The following is a 24469-nucleotide window of genomic DNA, read 5'->3' as shown; positions in this document are numbered from 1 at the left end:
ATATGACCGTAAAACCCTAATTTCCTCTTCCTTATTGTATCTACGATAGATTCTGGCAGGGACTGTAGACGGCGTTTACATTTACATGAATGGGCAACAGTGTTTGCAGCACGTTTAGCTGAGGCAAGCCAGATCTACTTCTGTCAATGAATTTCCATCCAAAATAAGATACTTGATACCCTATGCAATCGCACTCTTGTTCATAAATGTAGGTGTGGTACCTAGTCAAATACTACTGGGAAGTCGGTAAGTACGACGTCCATTTGATGGTCTTGATCCATGGCTTTCGGCACCACGTGAGAAAGGTGGAAGTTAGATTTCACGTGATCAATGTGTTCAGAGTACATACAGATTGGCATGGAGGAGATCACTCAGTTAGGAATAATTACATTAGAGCTAAAAACGTATTCTAGAATTCTTTAACATGTAGATGTCAATGAGAGTGGAATGGTAGTGTTACGGACCACAGGGTTCTATCGTCGTAGTAGAGGAGTGTGTCTTGTACTTCCTTCCAATCATTGCGCACAACCTTTTTTCCGAGTGATCTACATTACATAGCTATTAAATGGATGCTAACTCAGCTAACAGTTCTGTATGGAATTGTTATACCACTCATCTGTTCATTGGTGCGAAAACTAAACTTCGAAAACTCTGTATCTTCCTTAAAAGCAAGATATTAAAACAGATTTCAGAATTTCTACCTATGCTTTGCTACCTCCAGTTTCTGTTTCTCTGCAGTCCATGAGTGTCTCTGGACGCAAACTTGGTCCCACTGATAGCTTTTACCTATGACTATAATCTTTGTGTTCTGCGAGAGGTACTTCCATAAGACTCTGCTGCGGTTGTCACTGAAAGCTTGACACATTCCCCTCTCGAAAACCAGTCGCGTTTCATGTAGCATATCTCTATCTATTGCCTTATACTTTGTTGTACACGTATTATGCAGCAGCTGCTTTTCATTTAGAAATTTCCTTACAGTTGCTGTATACTGTGAACTACTCTACTGCGTACGAGTATACTCTATATCTATCAAGCGCATAATCAGCTATTCTTCTAAAACTTAAGCCACAGTTCTTCTTTATGCTCCTGCCTAGAGGTAAGTATTTTGCGTTCGTCTTTGAGATGTGACATGGCTGTCTCTTTGTTTGGCTTACTGAACACGTAAATCTTCCAATTTGTTTTATCTGCCCTTTGTACTTTAGCAATCATTTTTTCTATAATTGCCTTATGGTTACAATGGCTTTTTGTCTCCTAAATTCTCAATGTCATGACCTAATTTCTTCATTCACTTCTTAAATAACTCAGTCTTCGACTAAACATCTCCATTCACGGCGATATTCAGCTGTTTTTAATGTAATAAGAAGTCGTTGTCCGGTAATCTTCTTCGCTTGATCTAGCCATCTATTGGTTGTTCTTGGCTGAAAAGGAAGATAAATTTCTTGTGATGCTAAGTTTTTTCAGAAGGGAAGCATTAATTTTTCTTTTGTCTATGTTACAAATGTCATCTTCTGTCAACATCATATATCGAAGAGATCATTTCGGCTCTTGCCATCGGCTTTCAAGGGCCACATCTCACAACCGTACGAGAACACGGGGAACACCAGTGATTCGACATAGCTCATCTTCGTTGTTTTGGATCGGCCCAGTTCGTCTATAATTTACTTTAACCATTGATACCCGGCCAAGGGCGATTCGTCGTTTTATTTCTATGTCACACTTACCTGTGTGATTTGTCAGAGATCCTACACTATCATTCACTACATCCAGATCCTTTAAGCAACCTGTAAGTAGGATTTGATTTAAACTTGGTCTGTTAATAACCATTAGTTTGGTCTTTTTCATGTTTATCTCTCGATCTAAACTTAAACTCTGCAGAAAGGATCCGTAAGTTCTTCCTCACTTCCTGCAATGAAGATGGTATCATCCGCAGAAAGTAGATTGTTTATTTTCCTGCCGCCATTTGAAATTTCACCATCCCAGTCATCCAGCGTGTTCCCTGATGACGTATTCTGCATAGATGTTATAGAGCTGACGTGACAGTATACAAACTCGTCTGGCTCCATTTGTCACATCGGGAAACTCCGAGTATTCGTCATTCACCCTTATGGTGGCAGTATGACTGTTGTAAAAACCCTTTAGAAATCATAATAAATGTGCTGGAACCCACAATTCAATGAGTACATGCCACAACTTTTCCCAAACGACACAATCAATGACTATTTCGTAATTGAAGAAACAAATGAAGGGAAGGACCATGAGGTCACGACATTTTTCGAGCTGCCTCAAAAGTTAGGCTTGCTTCTGTAGTACCGGTACTTGTCACAAAACCTGTTTGTTCTACAGATGTCTGAGACTGCAGGAGGAAATTCTTTAGGCGTTGAATCATTACGTGCAGGAGAACTTTGCTGGCATGCGATATTAATGATATAATGCGATAATTGGAACCGTCCCTAACTGATCGTGTTTGTGAAGAATCAGAATGCATGCAGTCTAGTATTTAGGCCATTCACCAGTTCTCCACAGTCAGCATTTCCCTGAAAACACCGTCTGTACCTGGGGCTTTGTTGTTTTTCAGATGTTTGGTGGCATTCTCGATTTCACGGTATAGAATATCAGGTTCCGTGTCACATTCCATGCAAACGTTCTCTGTCTCGATGTTATTTCCTTTGAAATACAGGGTTTCAAGTGTTGTTTGAACTGTTTCTTCTTTCTTGCCTGTAATAAGGTTGCCATTTACATCACCCGCGGGCGCGACTTGAGCTCTCGGGTAATTGTTTTTATCTACTGAAGAGGTCATGCGTTTGATTTAGCTTTCGGTGCTTGTATCTTGTCAGTTCGGCACCTGCGCTGTGTTTCGGAGCTAAGTATTTTGTATGCTTCTTCATCTTCAGCAGTTTGTGTGCCATGTTTATTCAGTAGTAGAGCAGTGTCCAAAATCCAGGGAGCTTCGCTTGAGGGATATAAAAAAATCTGCTCAAGAGGACACGAACTTTCCTTCATTTTCTCCCGTGTTTGGGAGGCTACTCCTTCTTCCGTTAGCTCCTGGAGTTTGAGTCTCATTCTTTCTCCAAACTCTTTGAGGCTATTTTTGTGTTTAGTACGAACCTTTCCTAACCTCGCCTTGTTGATCAAATTCAGTTTTATCCGCATAGCGCGATGTGATCGTGCCACAGTCTGCACTAGGATGGACCTTGCAAACCAGGACCGAAATACGTCTCACCAAAATGAACTCGGTCTGATTTCTAAACCTGTCCCTAGCAGAAATCCATGTGTTTTTACGTCGTGGCTGATTTTATAAAAGGGAATTACAGATAGATAAGTTGTTACGCACATAATATTTTCGTTCCGAGCTAGGCCGCTGTGATTATCTCTAAAGCAGTCAATGAGACCCAGTTGAATAAACACAAGTTATAAGATGTAGATTATATTCAAAAAGGAAGTTGTTAAAAATTTGATGTGCGTGAAGAATATATTCATGCATTTTTAATTTGTGTGGACTGTCTCTTTACGTTTTTGATCTGTTCAGTAACTTTCTAGTGTCGTAAAGCACTTTCAGTTGGAAATTTTCAAGCCTGATGTGAGTCCTTGTCTCAAATGTATACGAAGGTAATTTGTAATGTTTCCGATGTTGCTGATAATAAGGACAGCATCTTCACTTTTATGCTTCGCGCGCCCTCGATCGAAGTATCATCTCATGCAGTGCTCATCATAGCTCGTTCCTCAGGGCTACAAGTATCTACAGTCTCTGGCATTCAGTACTGGTGCTTGAGCCTCCTTCTCTACATACCCTCGGGCCTTCTTCCCTCATTTTGTATCACGGATAGCTCGCGAAATCTAATTCACGATTTCAATTAAGGAGGCCCGAGACGCAGAAAAAGAAGGGACCACGCCAAATGAGACGTGCTACGCGTCCTTCACCGGAGATGAGGGGAGGGAGCTAAGGAGGCGGAAAAGACGTGCCGTGGGGGTCTCCGCTTTTTCATTACGGGGCTCCTCGTCCGTCTCGCCGATAGGCAACTGTTGCATCGCGGGGGCGATCCAGATATTTGCATTTCTTTTAATGAAAAGGCTCCTTTTACTTATGCGTACAACGTTAGTCGTGTCTGGAAAGGTAATTATTAAGTGACTATCTTAATTTAACTTCTGTATTAAATTGGAGTGATGATTCATCTGGCAATTACACTGACCGACAGGAAGTGCCGTTTATTTGTGACGCCTCAGCTACAGCGAGGAAGACTTGAGATGACAGAAATTTATTTATCTATTAATTTATATTTATCTGGTTGCTAGGAGCCATACGAACTAAAACAGTTAGGTCATGGAACGAATCAGAGCATGACTTGCAGAACGTTGATCAGAAACAAAGGACTTTAAAGAAAACACAAAAAAGGTGAGAGAGTATACGAGTAGAAAACACATATCAAAGCAATCTTGGCTACATCGAGGAACCCCTGCACCACCTGTGTGTCACAAGGCAACCTTTAATTTAGAATTGAACACTTGGGCTTGTTGTTGTGGTCTTCAGTCTTGAGACTGGTTTGATGCAGCTCTCCATGCTACTCTATCCTGTGCAAGCTTCTTTATCATCCAGTACCTACTGCAAACTACATCCATCTGAATCTGTTTAGTGTACTCATCTCTTGGTCTCTTATCCTCCCGCTGCCCTCCAATACTAAATTGGCGATCCTTTGATGCCTCAGAATATGTCCTACCAACCGGTCCTTTCTTCTAGTCAAGTTGTGCCACAAATTTCTCTTCTCCCCTATTCTATTCAATACCTCCTCATTAGTCATGTGATCTACCCATCTAATCTTCAGCATTCTTCTGTAGCACCACATTTCGAAAGCTTCTATTCTCTTCTTGTCTAGACTATTTATCGTCCACGTTTCACTTCCATACATGGCTGCACTCCACACAAATACTTTCAGGAACGACTTCCTGACCCTTAAATCTATACTCGATGTTAACAAATTTCTCTTCTTCAGAAACACTTTCCTTGCCATTGCCAGTCTACATTTTATATCCTCTCTACTTCGATCATCATGAGTTACTTTGCTCCTCAAATAGCAAAACTCATTTACTACGTTAAGCGTCTCATTTCCTAATCTAATTCCCGCAGCACCACCCGATTTAATTCGACTACATTCCATTATCCTCATTTTGCTTTTGTCGATGTTCATCTTATATCCTTCTTTCATGACACTGTCCATTCCGTTCAGCTCCTCTTCCAGGTCCTTTGCTGTCTATAACAGAATTACAATGTCATCGGCGATCCTCGAAAAGTTTTTATATCTTTTCCATGGGTTTTAATTCCTACTCCGAATTTTTCTTTTGTTTCCTTTACTGCTTGCTCAATATACAATTTGAATAACATCGGGGATAGGCTACAACCCTGTCTCACCCTCTTCCCAACCACTGCTTCTCTTTCATGCCCCTCAACTCTTATAACTGCCATCTGGTTTCTGCACAAATTGTAAATAGCCTTTCGCTCCCTGTATTTTACCCCTGCCATCTTGAGAATTTGAAAGAGTGTATTCCAATCGACATCTTTCCACTTGGGCTTATCACTTCAATCCTATTTAAAATGAAACCTCCTGAATCATGCACACTTATCTATGCAAGAGGTTTTATGCAAGTGGAAAGCGTTTTACCTTCTAGTGTTCGCAGAATGAATGTTGCATTTTCTTCTGAATGAGTCAATATTCTCAGCAGCAGATCTCATAAATGGAGTACAAATTTCGGTGACAAAAGCCATGGGGCACCCCCTGATATCGTATTGGACCTCTCTTAACCTCGGCGTAGTGCAGCAGTTCGACCGTGTTACAGACTCATCACGTCGCTGTAATTTTCCTATAAAAATATTAACCCATGCTTACTCTATAACTGCCCAAAATTGCAAAAGTGTACCCGGTGCAGGTTTTTGTGTACGAACTGACCTCTCGATTATGTCTCGTGTAGGGCGATTTGGATGGTCCAATCATTAGCTCAAATTTTCGAAAATGTGCTTCAAAGCAATCGCGAAAAATTGCGGGGCGACGAGATGGCCCATTGTTATTTTAAAGAAGTCCAGCGTTGTTTGGGATCTTGAAGTAAATAAATGGCTGAAAACGGTCTCTGGGTACCAGAACATAACCGTTTCCAGTTGGACCAGAGGACCCAATCTATTCCACGTAAACTCTGCCCACAGTGTTATGGAGCCACCACCAGCTCGCACAGTGCCTTGTTGACAACACGGTTTCACTGCTTCGTGAGGTCTGCGAGTCGACCCCAGGAGTGGCGCTGCAGGCAATGTCGTGCTGTTAGCAAAGGCATTCACATCGTTTGTCTACTGACATAGCCCATTAACGCCACTTTCCGCCACCCTGTCCTAACAGATACGTTCATTGTCCGTCCCACATTTATTTTAGTTGCTATTTCACGCAGTGTTACTTGTCTGTTAGCACTGACAACTCTACGCAAACACCGCTGCTTTCGGTCGTTAAATAAGTCCGTTATGTACTGCGTTGTCCGTGGTGGGAGGTAATTGCTGAAATTTGGTATTCTCAGAACACTCTTGACACTGTGGGTCTCGGAATATTGAATTTCGTAACAACTTCAGAAATGGAATGTCCCATGCGTCTAGCTCCAACTACCACTCTGCGTTCAAAATGGTAATTCCCTTTATGCGCCCATAAACACGTCGGAAACCTCTTCGCATGAATCACTTGATCATAAATAACAGCTTCGCTAATGCCTTGCCCTACTATGCCTTGTGTACGCGATGCTACCACCATCTGTGTATGTGCATATCGCTATCCCATTAGTTTTGTCACCTCTGTATACGTGGAGGGTTAGAGAGTTAGTGAATCACGTTAACTGACTCCTGTGATAGGCAAGACCAACTGAGAACTGGAAGTAAAAATAATTTTACAAGTTTTCCTAAATCTTGAATTGTGGTTTAAAATCCCCTCGTGAACAGCCTCAATGTCCCCAGAAACTTTTAGGATCATAACGCATCTCCCTGGTTTATTCAGGGTGGAGGGAGAAATTTACCTCACAAATATTGGACCAGTGAGGGAAGAAGTCATGGTGGCACAGTTCCAGATCACTTCACAATCCTAGGTTAAATCAAAAACCTCTAGTCTGTGTCCTAGTGCAAACAGCGAACTGTATACTGGACTGTGGTTTCCATCTACATGTGTATTCGACAAATCACCGGAGCATACCTGGCGTAGAATACATAGCACGCCAATAAAATATTTCCCTTCCCTAATTACTTTGCCAATCGCCTATGGCACGCAGGAACTAAAACTGTCATAACCTCTCTGTATAAAACCGAGTCATGTTGCTCCAGGCAAATGCCAGTCCCAATTGACTGGAAAAAAGCGCAGGAGACTCCTGTATAAAAGCAGACTAAAACACCGGAACCGGAAAATTACGAAAATATTTTCAGTTCAAATACAATAAATTACCTTGAGACGGAAAAGCTTCTGTCCTCTGGTGTTATGGGCACGTCACGTGGTAACAAAAAGGTATGTAAGAGGAGCAGATACGGACGGGGAATCACTCTAGCGAAGATGTGGGCTGCAAATGGGGAAATCCATCGACTTAAGCGAGCTTGACAAAGGGCAGATTATTATTATGCAGAGCCTATGAACGAGTATCTCGTAAACGGTGAGGCTGGTCGACTGTTTACGTGCTACAGTCGTCAGCATCTGCGGAAAGAGGTAGATGGACAGTGAAAGTACCAAGGCGTTAAATGTTTAGACGTCCACTACTCTTCATAGAAAGCGCTCTGTAAAGTAGGATAGGTGGCGATATGTGGCAGCTTTGCCGAAGAGCTCAATACTGGTGCACGCACAAGGGGCTTCGCAGCAGGCGACCCCTACGTGATCATCTGTGGTAGTAATCGAAGGCACGCTGACAGCTGCAAACCACCTCCATCCCTTCATGCTTGATGCATTCCCCGACAGCGATCTCATCGTTCAGCGGTATAATTGTCCGTGTCTCGGAAGCAGGACCGTGCTACAGTGGTTTTAGGAGCATTATGGTGAACTTACGTTGATGTCCCGGCGACGAAATTCGCGTGATGTAAATGCTATGGGGCCCATGTGGGTCGCTATCTGGTGCCATCACCGTGTAGCAAATCAGCGGCCCGTAATTTACGCGAATTACGTGACCCGTGTGTAGACTTCTAATGCCAGATACCTCCACAAAACTACCAACAAACTGTCGGATCCCTGATACGCGATATCAGTGATGTATTCCTTTCCGAAGACGGACACTCAAGCTATTAAGCAGGTGGTTATAATGCTTTGACTCATCAGTGTAGAAAGCATTCCTCGTGCGACCCTCAAGTTGTCCTTCCATCACATGATATCCTGTGAACCATGGATGTGAAGGGCAACAGGCAGATTCCATATTCGTGCATTATCGAAAAACACTTGACACGATGCCCCACCGCAAGCCGTTAACGAAGGTATGGGTATACGGAATAGGTTCCCAGATATCTGGGGGGCTCGAAGACTACTCAAGTAGCATTACCTTGTATTTTGTCCTCACTGGCGAATGTTCATCAAACTCAAGGATACTGTCAGGAGTTCCCCAGGGAAGTGTGATAGGACCGCTACAAACATCACTATGCGGCTGTTTGTTGATGATGCTGTGGTGTAGGGGAATGTGTCAGCTTTGAGTGACTGTAGAAAGATACAAGATGACTTACACAAAACCTCTAGTTTCTGTGATGAAAGGCAGATGCCTCTAAATGTAGAAAAATGTAAGTTACTGTAGATGAGTAGGAAAAACGAACCCATAATGTTCGGATACAATATTAGTAGCGTGTTGCTTGACACTTAATTAAACATCTAGACGTAATAATGCAAAGCGATATGAAACGATAAGAGCATGGAAGGATTGTAGTAGGGCAGGCGAATGGTCGACTTCGGCTTAGTGCGAGAATTTTGGGACAGTGTGGTCCATTTGTGAAGGAAACTGTGTATGGGACACTAGTGGCATCTACTGTTGAGTGTTTGAAATGCGTACCAGTTTAGATTAAAGGAACACATCGAGGCAATTCAGAGGCGGGCTGCTAGATTTGTTACAGCTAGGCTCAAACAGCACTCAAGTATTACAGAGCTGCTTCGAGAAATGAAATGGGAATCCCTGGAGGGGCGGCACGGTTCTTTTAAGAAAATTTGAAGCTGACTGCAGGACGACGACTGATCAATATTTGAGGATGGCGATTGTAATAACATTAGGAATTCTGAAACGCTGCGAGAAGAATGAAGTGCTGGAAAAGAGAGTATTTATCGCTAGCTGGTCGTGGTCAAATTTGAAATCATGGCCTCAGTAGCAAATGAATGTACTTGCGTTGGAAGCATCTTTTGTGCCAAGAACTGATACGCTAGAAGCAATGTTTGTATCTGAATACCGGCTGACTCCCATAAAAGGAAAGGAAGGTTAGGGTTTTAATCGCACATTGGCAACGTTATCTGAGTTCCACCTGGGAGATTGGGAAACCAAATCCAACGTGTCTTTTTAAAAACAGCCATCTCGGAATTCACTTGTATTGATTTAGAGGCACGACTGGGAACCAATATCTGGGTGGTCGAAAGAGGTTCTGAAACCATCTCCTGCCAAATGCGGACCCAGCCTGCAACCTCTGCCCCTCATCATCCATGCTTAACAAGAAGTATACCAATGTAGGGAGTACATAAATTGTAAACTTTATGTCCAGACAAACACAATATTGGTTTCGGGAGGCGAAAGAACCATGAACTATTTACACATGTAGAAAAGATAACCATTCGCAGGAGGAGGATTGATGTTTACAGCCACATTGCTCGTAAGAGCCCCACAAGGTTGAAATGCCGCATCTTTCACTATTTTCTGAACAAGAAAACCAAATAGATGTTGTGTACCGAGGTAGAAGACGACCTGTGTGACGTAACACAGCAGCATATCTGGAAACGCTCAAGAAAAAAGACAAAGAGTACCTTGGTTTCCAAGAAAAGTTAAAACTAAATACTGAAAGCGGATGAACAGCATAGGAAACGAATGCGGAACACTGTTCTATAAATCCCAGGCCCAAGGAAAAAGAACAGTGCAGCTGAAGTAGAGCGCTTCGCAAATGGCCGATACGACAAGAAAAAGAAAGCAATATTAATCTTTAACAATCACTTTCTCTTTGCGGCTCCCATGTGTAGCAAAAGTCTCTAATTACGGGACATATTACCACTTTTTGGCCATAAGCTTTTGAATGAGTGATAGTCGTTTATAAAAATATAGTTAAACACAAGAGTGCCCTTAGATTTCGCTCGACTGCATGGAAAATATGTATTGTAACATTAACAATTGTGGTTGTCACTGTTCAGTTAGACTGTCACGTTACTTGTGTGATATCCCTCGACCTATTATAGATACTACATGAGAAATGATATGCGTCAAAGATAAGCGTCAGATATGACACACATCGCAACTGCGCATTGTGAAAGACGACCTTCTTTAGGAGCCGTAGTGGTAGAAGGCTTCGTAGAAAATTTGAAGTATTCCGGACGTTAGTTTCCTGATCGTGTGGTAGTAAAAGGGAAACTTTCACCTTTTATGTCTGATGTGTCTAAAATAATTACGGCGGATAGGGTTATGTACACGATTTCAAAACCTCTTTTCTGAACAATTAGAGAATCGACTTACGTGGATAATGTTTTAGATCTTCTGGTGACAATCGGACCAAAGTTTTCAATTTAGTTAGCGAAGAGGAAGATACTGTGTTTTCTGTATCATCTGTACTTTTGAAAATAATACTCTGGTGATTACTATACTTTCGAAGATCGCAAACCGGGATAGGTGTGACAATTACCGCGCCATTAGTTTACCATCTCATGTATAAAAGATACTCACAAGAATGTCTTATCGAAGAAAAGAAGTGAAAAGTGAGAGCAGATTAGGAGAGGAGCATATTGGTTCAAGAAGAGGCAAAGTCACTTGAGAAACGATTTATAATAGATGGCAGATTTAGGAAGGAAAAGGAACATAAGTTGCTCTCATAGACTACGAGAAAGTTGTTGATGATGCGGAACAGCATAAAGTATTTTCCATTCTTAGACAGCGACCAAGCGCAGTGGTGAGTAGACTAGGCTTGCACTCGGGAGAACGGCTGCTCAGATTCCCGCCTGGCCATCCAGATTTTGATTTTCCGTAATTTCCCTCAATAGCTCCAGGCCAATGGAGAGATGGTTCCTCTGAAAAGCCGATTTCCTTCCCCATCTTTTCGTAATCCGTGGTTATGCTACTTTCCAATGACTGCACTGTCGACGGGACGTTAAAACCTAATCTTCCTTCCCCCGAGTGATACAAGGAGCAAGATTCACCGTTCGAGTCCTGATCTCCACACACTTTGAATCAGTCAGGAAGTCTCTAAAATTTTCGTTTCCTGTTTATAAAAGAAATATCTTATTTGGCGTTGGTGTTGTGGTCTTCAGTCTAAAGACTGGTTTGATGCAACTCTCCATGCTACTCTCTCCTGTGCAAGCGCCTTGAATTCCGAATAACTACTGAAACATACAGTCTTCTGAATCCGTTTACTGTATTAATCTCTTGGTCTCCCTTGACGATTTTGATCACCCGCACATCCCTCTAATACGAAACTGGTGACCCCTTGATGTCTCAAAATGTATCCTATCAACCAATCCCTCCTTCTAGTCAGGTTGTGCCTCAGGTTTCTTTACTTCCCAATTCTCTTCAGTACCACCTCATTAGTTACGTGATCTGCCCGTTTAGTCTACACCATTCTTCCGGAGCAGTAACTTCTGTTCTCTTCCTGTATTAACTGCTTATCATTCATGTTTCACTTCGATACACAGCTGCAGACCATACAAATACTTTCAGAAAAGATTTCCTAACATTTAAATCTGTGTTTCGCATCATTTCTCTTCTTCAGAAACGCTTCTCTCGCCGTTGCCAGTCTACGTTTTACATCCTCTCTACTTCGGCCATCATCAATTATTTTGCTGCCCAAATAGTAAAACTCGTATACTGATTTAAGTGTCTCGTTTCCTAATGTAATATCTTCAGCATCACTTGATTTAATTCGATTTCATTGAATTACTTTTGTTTTACTTTTCTTGAGGTTCATCTTTTTTTCTTCTTTCAAGACACCGTCCATTCTGTTCAACTGCTCTTCAACGTCGTTTGCTGTCTCTGACCGAATTCCAGTGTCATCGACAAAGCGCAAAGCTCTTACTTCTTCTCCCTTTACTATAACTCTTACTTCAGAATTTTTCTTTGGTTTCCTTCATTGCTTGTTCAGTGTATAGGCTGAATACCATCGTGGATATGCTACAACGCTATCTCTCTCCCTTCTCAAGCACTGCTTTCCCTTCATGCCTCTCGACTCATAGCTGGCCTCTGGTTTCTGTACAGGCAGTAAGTAGCCTTTCACACCGAGTGTTTTACCCCTGCTACCTTCAGAATACAGGGAGCGAAAGGCTATTTACAATTTATACAGAAACCAGATGGCAGTTATAAGAGTCGAGGGGTATGAAAGGGAAGCAGTGGTTGGGAAAGGACTGAGACAGGGTTGTAGCCTATCCCCGATGTTATTCAATCTGTATACTGAGCAAGCAGTAAAGGAAACAAAAGAAAAATTCGGAGTAGGTATTAAAGTTCATGGAGAAGAAATAAAAACTTAGAGGTTCGCCGATGACATTGTAATTCTGTCAGAGACAGCAAAGGACTTGGAAGAGCAGTTGAACGGAATGAACAGTGTCTTGAAAGGAGGGTATAAGATGAACGTCAACAAAAGCAAAACGAGGATAATTGAATGTAGTCGAATTAAGTCGGGTGATGCTGAGGGAATTAGATTATGAAATGAGACACTTAATGAAGTAGAGGAGGTTTGCTATTTGGGGAGCAAAATAACTGATGATGGTCGAAGTAGAGAGGATATAAAATGTAGACTGGCAATGGCAAGGAAAGCGTTTCTGAAGAGGAAAAATTTGTTAACATCGTGTATAGATTTAAATGTCAGGAAGTCGTTTCAGAAATTATTTGTATGGAGTGTAGCCATGTATGGAAGTGAAACGCGGACGATAAATAGTTTAGACAGGAAGAGAATAGAAGCTTTCGAAATGTGGTGCTACAGAAGAATGCTGAAGATTAGGTGGGTAGATCACATAACTAATAAGGAGGTATTAAATAGAATTGGGGAGAAGAGGAGCTTGTGGCACAACTTGACTAGAAGAAGGGATCGGTTGGTAGGACATGTTCTGAGACTTCGAGGAATCACCAATTTAGTATTGGAGGACAGCGTGGAGGGTAAAAATCGAAGAGGGAGACCAAGAGATGAAAACACTAAGCACATTCAGAAGGATGTAGCCTGCAGTAGGTACCGGGAGATGAAGAAGCTTGCACAGGATAGAGTGGTATGGAGGGCTGCATCAAACCAATCTCAGGACTGAAGACCACAACAACAACAACAACAACCTTCAGAACGACATTTGGCATAATGAAGTTAAAATGAGTCCATTTCGGTTTTTAACAAGCGAGAAAAAAGCTGTTTTGTTTTGCTAGAAATCAAATCTGATAAAAAAAATGGTTCAAATGGCTCTGAGCACTATGGGACTCAACTGCTGAGGTCATTAGTCCCCTAGAACTTAGAACTAGTTAAACCTAACTAACCTAAGGACATCACAAACATCTATGCCCGAGGCAGGATTCGAACCTGCGACCGTAGCGGTCTTGCGGTTCCAGACTGCAGCGCCTTTAACCGCACGGCCACTTCGGCCGGCTCAAATCTGATACCTGCAAGTGGCAGTCACTATACTGCTGAAGAGGCGTCCCTGGTTTTACTTACCTACATTTCAGACTTCATGCAGCTAAAACAAGACGACTTGCTTAATTAACGCTCACCACGCAATTTGCATTCAATAAAACTCGGGTATAATGTCGGTACGTCTGATGACAGGTGGATATCGCCTGCCCCAGCAGCATTACGCCGGCTTTGCTATCAGCGCAGGCGTACGAGTCGGGAGAGAGTGGTGGGGGGGGGGGGGGGGGTAAGGGGTGGAAGGATGCCAGCGTGGGAGAGCGACAGCTGCGGCTGTGGCCGCTGACGAAATTGACTGTTAGCGCGGGTCGCCAGCCACCCACGCCTGCTAATTACGGCGCAGGTACCGGCCGCGGCGGGTACGGCTAAACAGAGGCAGATGAACGCCGCCAGGCCGGGAGACTGTTTTGCAAACACTGCCGCCGCTTATTGTTTGCGGATTTTCAATTGAGTGGCGCGAATAATGCTGGGCAGGTCTGTTGAACAAACTGAGTAGCTGGCTTTGAGGAACCAGAAATAGATAATTCGTTATGCAAAGACATTGAAGAGAGGATTTAGGGAGAAAAATCTGTTATATATATAAGCAGATTTTATCCATGTACATGTGTTTGTCTGGGATCTCCTCCCAAACACCTGGATCGATTTCGTCCAAATTTGGAACAGAAACGGCAGGCCTCATGAGTACAGCAATGAGGGGTTCATAACCCCCTAGCTCCAATAGGAGCAGAGAGATAGGGCCAAAAATGTATTTTCCCAATCCCTGTCGTATAGGCTGCTCTTCAGGACAGGTATGCTGTGTGGGAACGGTATTGGCTTGCCATACTAACTTGGTTGGCATAGCATGGAAACAGACGGTTTTCTGGGCCCCAACATGTATGCTGCCCTGCATGACATGTGTTGTTTCGGAGTTCCGCACATCAGGGGAAATAAATGATTTTTCAAGCACCTGATGTGCATGACGTCATGTATGTTGTGGGAGTAGTATTGTACTGCTTTACTGAACTGCTTTACAGGGTGCACATGTGCCATTGAGGAGGGCTAGGGACAGACTGAGAAGGATAGAGGAGGGTATTGACAGAGTGAGGGGGAAGACGAAATGAACGAGAAAGGGGAGGAGGGACAATGCATGAGACTGGTGGAACGTATAGGGGGATAGCAGGCATGTGGAAGAAAGAGGGGGAGGAGGACATTGTCAGAAGGAGGGAGAGGAGGGATGGTCAGAGGAAGGGAGGAGGAAGATATTGTCAGCAAGAATGAATGGAGGAAATGCACAAAGAGATGGGGAGAGGAGAAAGATAGAGGTGGAAGCGTGAGATGCACAGGTGGACACAGAGAGATTCAAATGGTTCAAATGGCTCTGAGCACTATGCGACTTAACTTCTGAGGTCATCAGTCGCCTATAACTTAGAACTAATTAAACCTAACTAACCTAAGGACATCACACACATCCATGCCCGAGGCAGGATTCGAACCTGCGACCGTAGCGGTCGCTCGGTTCCAGACTGTAGCCCCTAGAACCGCACGGCCACTCCGGCCGGTGACACAGAGAGGTAGAGCAGGAGGTGTGTTCAGTGTATGCGTCGAGCATATGCATGGGTGAAGCCATGGGGAGATGGTTAGCAAATGTATAAATGTGCCACTCGTTACCAGAGGCAAGAGTCTCCACTAATGTAGTGTTTTGCTACTGTCTGCTTTTCCTTTGGCTCAAGGTCATCCTCACCAAAAATACATCGTCCTTAAGCTTTACAGACATAATCTGTTTCAAGTTGACCACTTGCCAGAATAAACTAGTATATTACAACACGATTTAAATAAATAAATAATAATAAATAATACATAAATAAATAAATAAATGTCATAATCATTCGGTTACATCAGATCATTTACAATAAATATAAGTAAAAATTGGTTCATGAACAAGAAAGACAGCACAATTGCCCCTGTGTGCTCACGATAAATGACAACAGCCTGTCGTTAAATAACGTTTATTCAGTTATTTACTCCTTCTTGACAGAACTATCTTTTGATTCTCTTTTCAGTTGTGGTGTCCGCTAACACATATGATTGATCACTTTTAAAGTAGTAAAAGTTTTAATAGCACTTTCAGTCAGCATTTAAATAAAGTTACCGGCAAAATGTAAACTGTTGATTAAAGAAATACGCAAGTGTGACAGAATATGAGGTATTCATGCAAAATTCGTTTGCTGTGTAATTGTGAAGGATGACAGACATTTGCACAATGAAAAAGTATAAAAAACATAATAGATCAAGAAAACAGATACAGATAAGTACCTTTCAGAGATGACAGCTATAGTGCAGTGCTCTCATATGAGTTATCATATGCTGAGATCGCTTGAAGTGTTTAAATGTGGTTAATTCAGAGGTTCATTATGAAAATGTTTATTCACAGTTAAATATTAATTCTTGTTGTTTTAAACATACTGAAATATTGTTGTGTCGTTGGTGTATCTCATTTTTCACACATTGCAGATTTATTCAGATTCGCTTCAGTATGCAAATGACTTATCATCGAAGTTCAGGGAGCTGTAACGTAGCGATCTTTAAAGAATGTCTAACACTGCGCCATTTCTTGGAGCATTGTGCCTCGCACAAGGGCAATGTGAGCGACAGCCGTCGAAGTTTCCAGCATTTGGATTTATCCATTTGCGGTGCTGCTGCATGTCTCTCTGCACCTGGACAGCCCGGGGTGGCCACTTGTCGTCCTCGTCCAGCTGACTCGCACCCACTCCAGCAATCAAATTCAGCTCTCCTCAGTACAAGTACTGGGTGGACGAATAACTCTCCTGCGTACTCGTAACGTTCTACGCCTCCATTAATGTGGCACATTAGTACGCTAATTTGGAACTTCAAGTTGGGCTAGATTTAAGGTACGTAACATAATACATACATATATAACACAGTAAATAGGATACCTTTCTTGTATCTCAGAGCAATAGCATATGTACCTTTCTGTTGGTGTATGAAACAGTATGTACCTCATAGGACATGTCATATTATCGACATAAATTTTATAAATGCAACACATGCGCTACTGGCCATTAAAATTGCTACACCACGAAGATGACGTGCTACAGACGCAAAATTTAACCGACAGGAAGAAGATGCTGTGATATGCAAATGATTGGCTTTTCAGAACATTCAGACAAGGTTGGCGCCGGTGGCGACACCTACAACGTGCTGACATGAGGAAAGTGTCCAACCGATTTCTCATACACAAACAGCAGTTGACCGGCGTTGCCTGGTGAAACGTTGTTGTGATGCCTCGTGTATGGAGGAGAAATGCGTGCCACCACGTTTCCAGCTTGGATAAATGTCGGATTGTAGCCTATCGCGATTGCGGTTTATCGTATCGCGACATTGCTGCTCGTATTGGTCGAGATCCAATGACTGTTAGCAGAATATTGAATCGGTGGGTTCAGGAGCGTAATACGGAACGCCGTGCTGGATCCCAACGGCCTCGTATCACTACAAGTCGAGATGACACGGGGGTGCACGAATGGCAGAATGTCCTTTTTTTCGTATGAATCCAGGTTCTGTTTACAGCATCATGATGGTCGCATCCATGTTTGGTGACATCGCGGTGAACACACATTGGAAGCGTGTATTCGTCATCGCCATACTGGCGTATCACCCGGCGTGATGGCATGGGGTGCTATTCTTTACAAGTCTCGGTCACCTCTTGCTCGTATTGACGGCACTTTGAACAGTGGACGTTACATTTCAGATGTGTTACGACTCGTGGCTCTACCCTTCATTCGATCCCTGCGAAACCCTACATTTCAGCAGGAATGCACGCCCACATGTTGCAGGTCCTGTACGGGTCTTTCTGGATACAGAAAATGTTCGACTGCTGCCCTGGCCAGCACATTCTCCAGATCTCTCACACTAATTGAAAACGTCTGGTCAATGGTGGTCGAGCAACTGGCTCGTCACAATACGCCAGTCAGTACTCTTGATGAACTGTGGTATCGTGTTGAAGCTACATGGGCAGCTGTACCTGTGCACGCCATCCAAGCTCTGTTTGACTCAATGTCCAGGTGTATCAAGGCCGTTATTACGGCCAGAGGTGGTTGTTCTGGGTACTGATTTCTCAGGATCTTTGCACCCAAATTGCGTGAAAATGTAATCACATGTCAGTTCTAGTATAATACATTTGTCCAATGAATGCCCGTTTATAATCTGCATTTCTTCTTGGTGTAGCAATTTTAATGGCCAGTTGTGTATTATGAAAGTGCAACATATTAATTAAATGAATAATGTAGACGTAAGTTTAAGCAAACTCTCGAGTCAGCTCGTTCTTTTCAAAGGTATTTAGTCCTTTTGCACTCATTTGATAGCACCTTCTGGATTGACCACATCGTAGCAATTCACCATCACCGACACACCTCACGATCGGTGTTTTAGAGTCGAATTCAGATGGTGCACAGTCTGCTGAAGAAATACGACTGTGTTATAGTTACCAATAATCGCATGACTTCCCTAGTCGCCATAGATCAGGCACTGAACGCCCTTCGCAGTTGAATCGACACATTCACAAACAGGATAGCAAGAAAAAACTGATTTATAGCACAGACAAAAAACTTGATTCAGCTACCCACTACCCATATTCCCGCCCCCCCCCCCCCCCCCAAGAAAAACGTGTTTGATGCTGTGTAATTTGTTTGACGCCATAAGTCATCTAACATTTTATCGTTTCTTTACAATTTTAGCTGATTATAAACTTTGAAACTGATGCTACCCTGTGTAGAAATCCTTTCCTTTAAATGCAGCCGATAGCTGTCTCATATATTCGAAAATCTCCCGTCACATTTGCACAAAATTATCATATATCGCCAGAAACTTACATTCATAAATCTTTTCAAAACTCATCCAAAATAACGTATATTATATCCCATTAAACATAGCTTAAACTTAGCAAATAACTGCATGTGTTCCTCCCACATACAATTAATGACCTCCGTACACCAAAGATTGTGCGAAGAAAAATTAGGACGAACTATACATACAGGCTGATAAACATCGAACTGTATGAAAGGAAACATAATTTAGTTACAAACTACGGCGTACATACACTTCGTCCAACACGTAAACGTCACTACAGGTATCCGGATTTAGGTTTTGACATGTTCGTTATTCCTGCTATCATTAACGCTGATGTGGCGCAGACGAAAAGCGAAATTCTGCATGACCCGCTGAAGTGTGGGAACTTTGATGCTGTGGATGACCTCCTGAATGGCTGTTTTCAGCTAAGCAGTGGTTTTTGGGTTATTGCTGTACATCTTGTCTTTAATATAACCCCACAAAGAGGAGTCCTATGTGTTCAGATACAGAGAATACGGCGGTCAATCGAGGTCCATAATAGATAGCCTCTGGATAATGCAGAGCCAGACTGCGGCTCCCAAAGTGCTCCACCGGTGCTTCAAACACTCTCCTACTTCGATGGGGTCGAGCGACGTCTTGCAAGAACCACATCTTGCCGAAATCTGGGTCACTTTGGATAATCAGGATGAAATCATCTTCCCAAACCTTCACATACCATTCGGTAGTCATTGTGCCATCAAAGAATATCGCACCGATTATACCGCGACTGGAAATTGCACACCACACAGTCACCCGTTGAGACTGGAGAGACTTTTCGATCGCCAAATGCGGATTCTCAGTCCTCCAAATGCGTCAGTTTCGCTTATTGACGAACCAATCCAAATGAAAGTCGGCTTCGTCGCTTAACCAAACCATACAATGAATATTAATCCCCATCATGCCCCGCTGCCAGCCTTGCAGTTTTAACGCCCTACCGCAAACCGTTTAGAAGTTATGACGATTTTATTTGATATAGTTGAATAATTGTCACCCCGTATTACACGAGATATCCTTCCAAAATACTACAAGTTATTTAAATATATAACTCCTTGAAATATCCTCCCAAATCCATGCCCCAACAATTCTGACACTCTCCTTGCACAAAGTTTTGCCTCCACACATCTTACATACATCTTAAATTCATCAAGTCGCCCCTTGTACAAAAGAGAAATAACCCCCAAATTGTTAAAAACTACACACAAGATACACATAAATACACACATTTACACATACATTCTTCATTCACAATGTGCAACTCTGTCGCTGTTGCCTCTTATTGCGTTTACAGTGTCTCGCCAGTGTCAGTATGTTGTGAGTCTCGCTTTTTTCCGCTTAGTCACCTATTCAAATGCGAGCCCTCTTTTCTTTTTCACGAACTGACTCTTATGCTTACAAACAAAATTTGTGGCCATCACGGGAACACCGTTTTTAGACTCGAGAAGTAGACGCTTTCTTTCTTCATTAACATCGTTTATTTCACTTGCAATCTGCACCTTTTTAGTTTCTCCCCTCTCTGAACATTGTTCCTTCAAAAGATTATTTTCGTTATCGTTCCTTTCTCCTCCATATCTATGGTACATATTATAATATCAAACAAATCCTCAGTGTCATTATCAGCATTAAACAATTCATTAAACACTTCCTCCCTTCATATCTCTTGTTGCTTTAAATTTTTCTTGTGCACGCCAATGAGACAGTAATGACTTCAATATTTTTCCATCCAATTTCCAATCTTACATAGAGTAGTCACGTTCCCCCTTGACGTAGCATTCAGCACTAAAATCATATCCTAAACAATTACTTCACCATTATCCACTTCTACATTCTCCCGATCCATCTCTATATCATCTCTACGCTTTAAATCACCCTCAAGATCCATCGCATTATCATCCTCGTAAGCATCAAATTACTGTTCCCTTCCTTTGAAGTAACGATGTCAGTAACTGTAAGCCTCACAATTAACCACAAAAGTTATAACCTCTTGTCACTTAAACAAATCCTCACTTATTTCCGGCGAATCACAGCAAACTTTATCACACTTAAGACTGTTAACATCCTCTGAAACATTAATTACATCGTTGTTCCAAGTTGACCATTTCTCTGATTAAACCAGTATATTATAACAATATTTAAATAAATAAATTCATAATCATTCATTTACACTCAGATCATTTACAATTAAAGTAAGTAATAGTTGGTTCACGAAGAGATACGCCAGCACTGTTGCGAAAGTGTGCTCAGCAACAGAATGTCGTTAAATAATGTTTAACCAGAAAGACAGAAACGTCTTTTGATTCTCTTTTCAGTTGTGGTATCCGCTAACACATTCTACTGACCACTCTTAAATCAGTAAAAATTTTAATAGCACTTTCAGTCAGCATTTAAATAAAGCTACTGGCAAAACAGTGAGCTATTCATTAAAGAGATAGACAAGTATAACAGGATATGAAAGTATTCATGCAGAATTTGTTTGCTGTATAATTGTGAACGATGCGATATTCTGACAAACATTTGCATAGTGAAAATGTGTTAAAAACGAAATAAATCAAGAAATAAAATAGGTACAGATAAGTACCTTCAGCGATGATAGCTATAGTGCAATGCTATCAACTGAGATATCATATGCTGAAATCGCATATAAATGTTGTTAATTCAAAATGTGTTAGACAATCTTCAAGGTGACTGAGTTACAGCTCCCTGAACTTCCACAATAACTCGCAGTTTCACATTAAAGCGAATCCGAATACATCTGGGATCTGAGAAAATTGAGGCCCACCTAGTGACACAACAATCTTTCAATGTCTTTGAAACTACAAAAGTTAATATTTCACAGTGAACCATGGACCTTGCCGTCGGTGGGGAGGCTTGCGTGCCTCAACGGCACAGATAGCAGTACCGTAGGTGGAACCACAACGGAGGGGTATCTGTTGAGAAGCCAGACAAACGTGAGTTTCCTGAAGAGGGGCAGCAGCCTTTTCAGTAGTTGCAGGGGCAACAGTCTGGATGGTTGACTGATCTGGTCTTGTAACACCAACCAAAACGGCCTTGCTGTTGTGGTACTGCGAACGGCTGAAAGCAATGGGAAACTACAGCCATAATTTTTCCCGGGGGCATGCAGCTTTACTGTATGATTAAATGATGATGGTGTCCTCTTGGGTAAAATATTCCGGAGGTAAAATAATCCCCCATTCGGATCTCCGGGCGGGGACTACTCAGGAGGACGTCGTTATCAGGAGAAAGAAAACTGGCTTTCTACGGATCGGAGCGCGGAATGTCAGATCCCTTAATCGGATAGGTAGGTTAGAAAATTTAAAAAGGGAAATGGATAGGTTAAAGTTAGATATAGTGGGAATTAGTAAAGTTCGGTGGCAGGAGGAACAAGACTTTTGGTCAGGAGAATACAGGGTCATAAATACAAAATCAAATACGGGTAATGCAGGAGTAGGTTTAATAATGAATAAAAAATAGGAATGCGGGTAAACTACTACAAACAGCATAGTGAACGCATTGTTGTGGCCCAGATAGACACGAAGCCCACGCCTACTACAGTAGTTCAAGTTTATATGCCAACTAGCTCTGCAGATGATGAAGAAATTGATGAAATGTATGATGAGATAAAAGAAATTATTCAGGTAGTGAAGGGAGACGAAAATTTAATAGTCATGGGTGACTGGAATTCGACAGTACGAAAAGGAAGAGAAGGAAACGTAGTAGGTGGATGTGGATTGGGGCTAAGAAATGAAAGAGGTAGCCGCGTGGTAGAATTTTTCACAGAGCATAACTTGATCATAGCTAACACCTGGTTCAAGAATCATGAATGAAGGTTGTATACATGGAAGAACCCTGGAGATACTAAAAGGTTTCAGATAGATTATATAATGGTAAGACAGAGATTTAGGAACCAGGTTTTAAATTGTAAGACATTTCCAGGGGCAGATGTGGACTCTGACCACAATCTATTGGTTATGAACTGTAGATTAAAACTGAAGAAACTGCAAAAAGGTGGGAATTTAAGGAGATGGGACCTGGATAAACTGAAAAAACCAGAGGTTGTGCAGAGTTTCAGGGAGAGCATAAGGGAACAATTGACAGGAACGGGGGAAAGAAATACAGTAGAAGAACAACGGGTAGCTGTGAGGAATGAAATAGTGAAGGCAGCAGAGGATCAAGTAGGTAAAAAGAGGAGGGCTAGTAGAAATCCTTGGATAACAGAAAAAATACTGAATATAATTGATGAAATGAGAAACTACAAAAATGCAGTAAGTGAAGCAGGCAAAAAGGAATACAAACGTCTCAAAAATGAGATCGACAGGAAGTGCAAAATGGCTAAGCAGGCATAGCTAGAGGAGAAATGTAAGGATGTAGAGGCTTATCCCACGAGGGGTAAGATAGATACTGCCTACAGGAAAATTAAAGAGACCTTTGGAGAAAAGAGAACCACTTGTGTAAATATCAAGAGGTCAGACGCAAACCCAGTTCTAAGCAAAGAAGGGAAAGCAGAAAGGTGGAAGGAGTATATAGAGGGTCTATACAGGGGCGATGTTCTTGAGGACAATATTATGGAAATGGGAGAGGATGTAGATGAAGATGAAATGGGAGATATGATACTGCGTGAAGAGTTTGACAGAACACTGAAAGACCTAAGTCGAAACAAGGTCCCGGGAGTAGACAACATTCCATTAGAACTACTGACAGCCTTGGGAAAGCCAGTCCTGACAAAACTCTACCATCGGGTGAGCAAGATGTATGAGACAGGCGCAGTTCCCTCAGACTTCAGGAAGAATATAATAATTCCAATCCCAAGGAAAACAGGTGTTGATAGATGTGAAAATTACCGAACTATCAGTTTAATAAGTCACAGCTGCAAAATACTAACGCGAATTCTTTACAGACGAATGGAAAAAACTGGTAGAAGCCGACCTCGGGAAAGATCAGTTTGGATTCCGTAGAAATGTTGGAACACGTGAGGACCCTACGAGTTACTTTACAAGAAAGATTAAGGAAAGGTAAACCGATGTTTCTAGCAGTTGTAGACTTAGATAAAGCTTTTGACAATGTTGACTGGAATACTCTCTTTCAAATTCGGAAGGTGGCAGGGGTAAAATACAGGAAGCGGAAGGCTATTTACAATTTGTACAGAGAGCAAATGGCAGTTATAAGAGTCGAGGGACGTGGAAGGGAAGCAGTGGTTGGGAAGGGTGTGAGACGGGGTTGTAGCCTCTCCCCGATGCTATTCAATCTGTATATTGAGCAAGCAGTAAAGGATACAAAAGAAAAGTTCGGAGTAGCAAAATAACTGCTGATGGTCGAAGTAGAGAGGATATAAATGTAGACTAGCAATGGCAAGGGAAGCGTTTCTGAAGAAGAGAAATTTGTTAACATCGAGTATAGATTTAAGTGTCAGGAAGTCGTTTCTGAAAGTATTTGTATGGAGTGTAGCCATGTATGGAAGTGAAACATGGACGATAAATAGTTTAGTCTAGAAGAGAATAGAAGCTTTCGAAATGTGGTGCTACAGAAGAATGCTGAAGATTAGGTGGGTAGATCACATAACTAATGATGAGGTATTGAATAGAATTGGGGAGAAGAGGAGTTTGTGGCACAACTTGACTAGAAGAAGGGATCGGTTGGTAAGACATGTTCTGAGGCATCAAGGGATCACCAATTTAGTACTGGTGGGCAGCGTGGAGGGTAAAAATCGTAGAGGGAGACCAAGAGATGAATACACTAAACAGATTCAGAAGGGTGTAGGCTGCAGTAGATACTGGGAAATGAAGAAGCTTG

Source organism: Schistocerca americana, chromosome 8 (assembly GCF_021461395.2).
Source record: "Schistocerca americana isolate TAMUIC-IGC-003095 chromosome 8, iqSchAmer2.1, whole genome shotgun sequence".
In the NCBI taxonomy this organism is placed as follows: Eukaryota; Metazoa; Arthropoda; class Insecta; order Orthoptera; family Acrididae; genus Schistocerca; species Schistocerca americana.
This window is presented reverse-complemented; position numbering follows the sequence as displayed.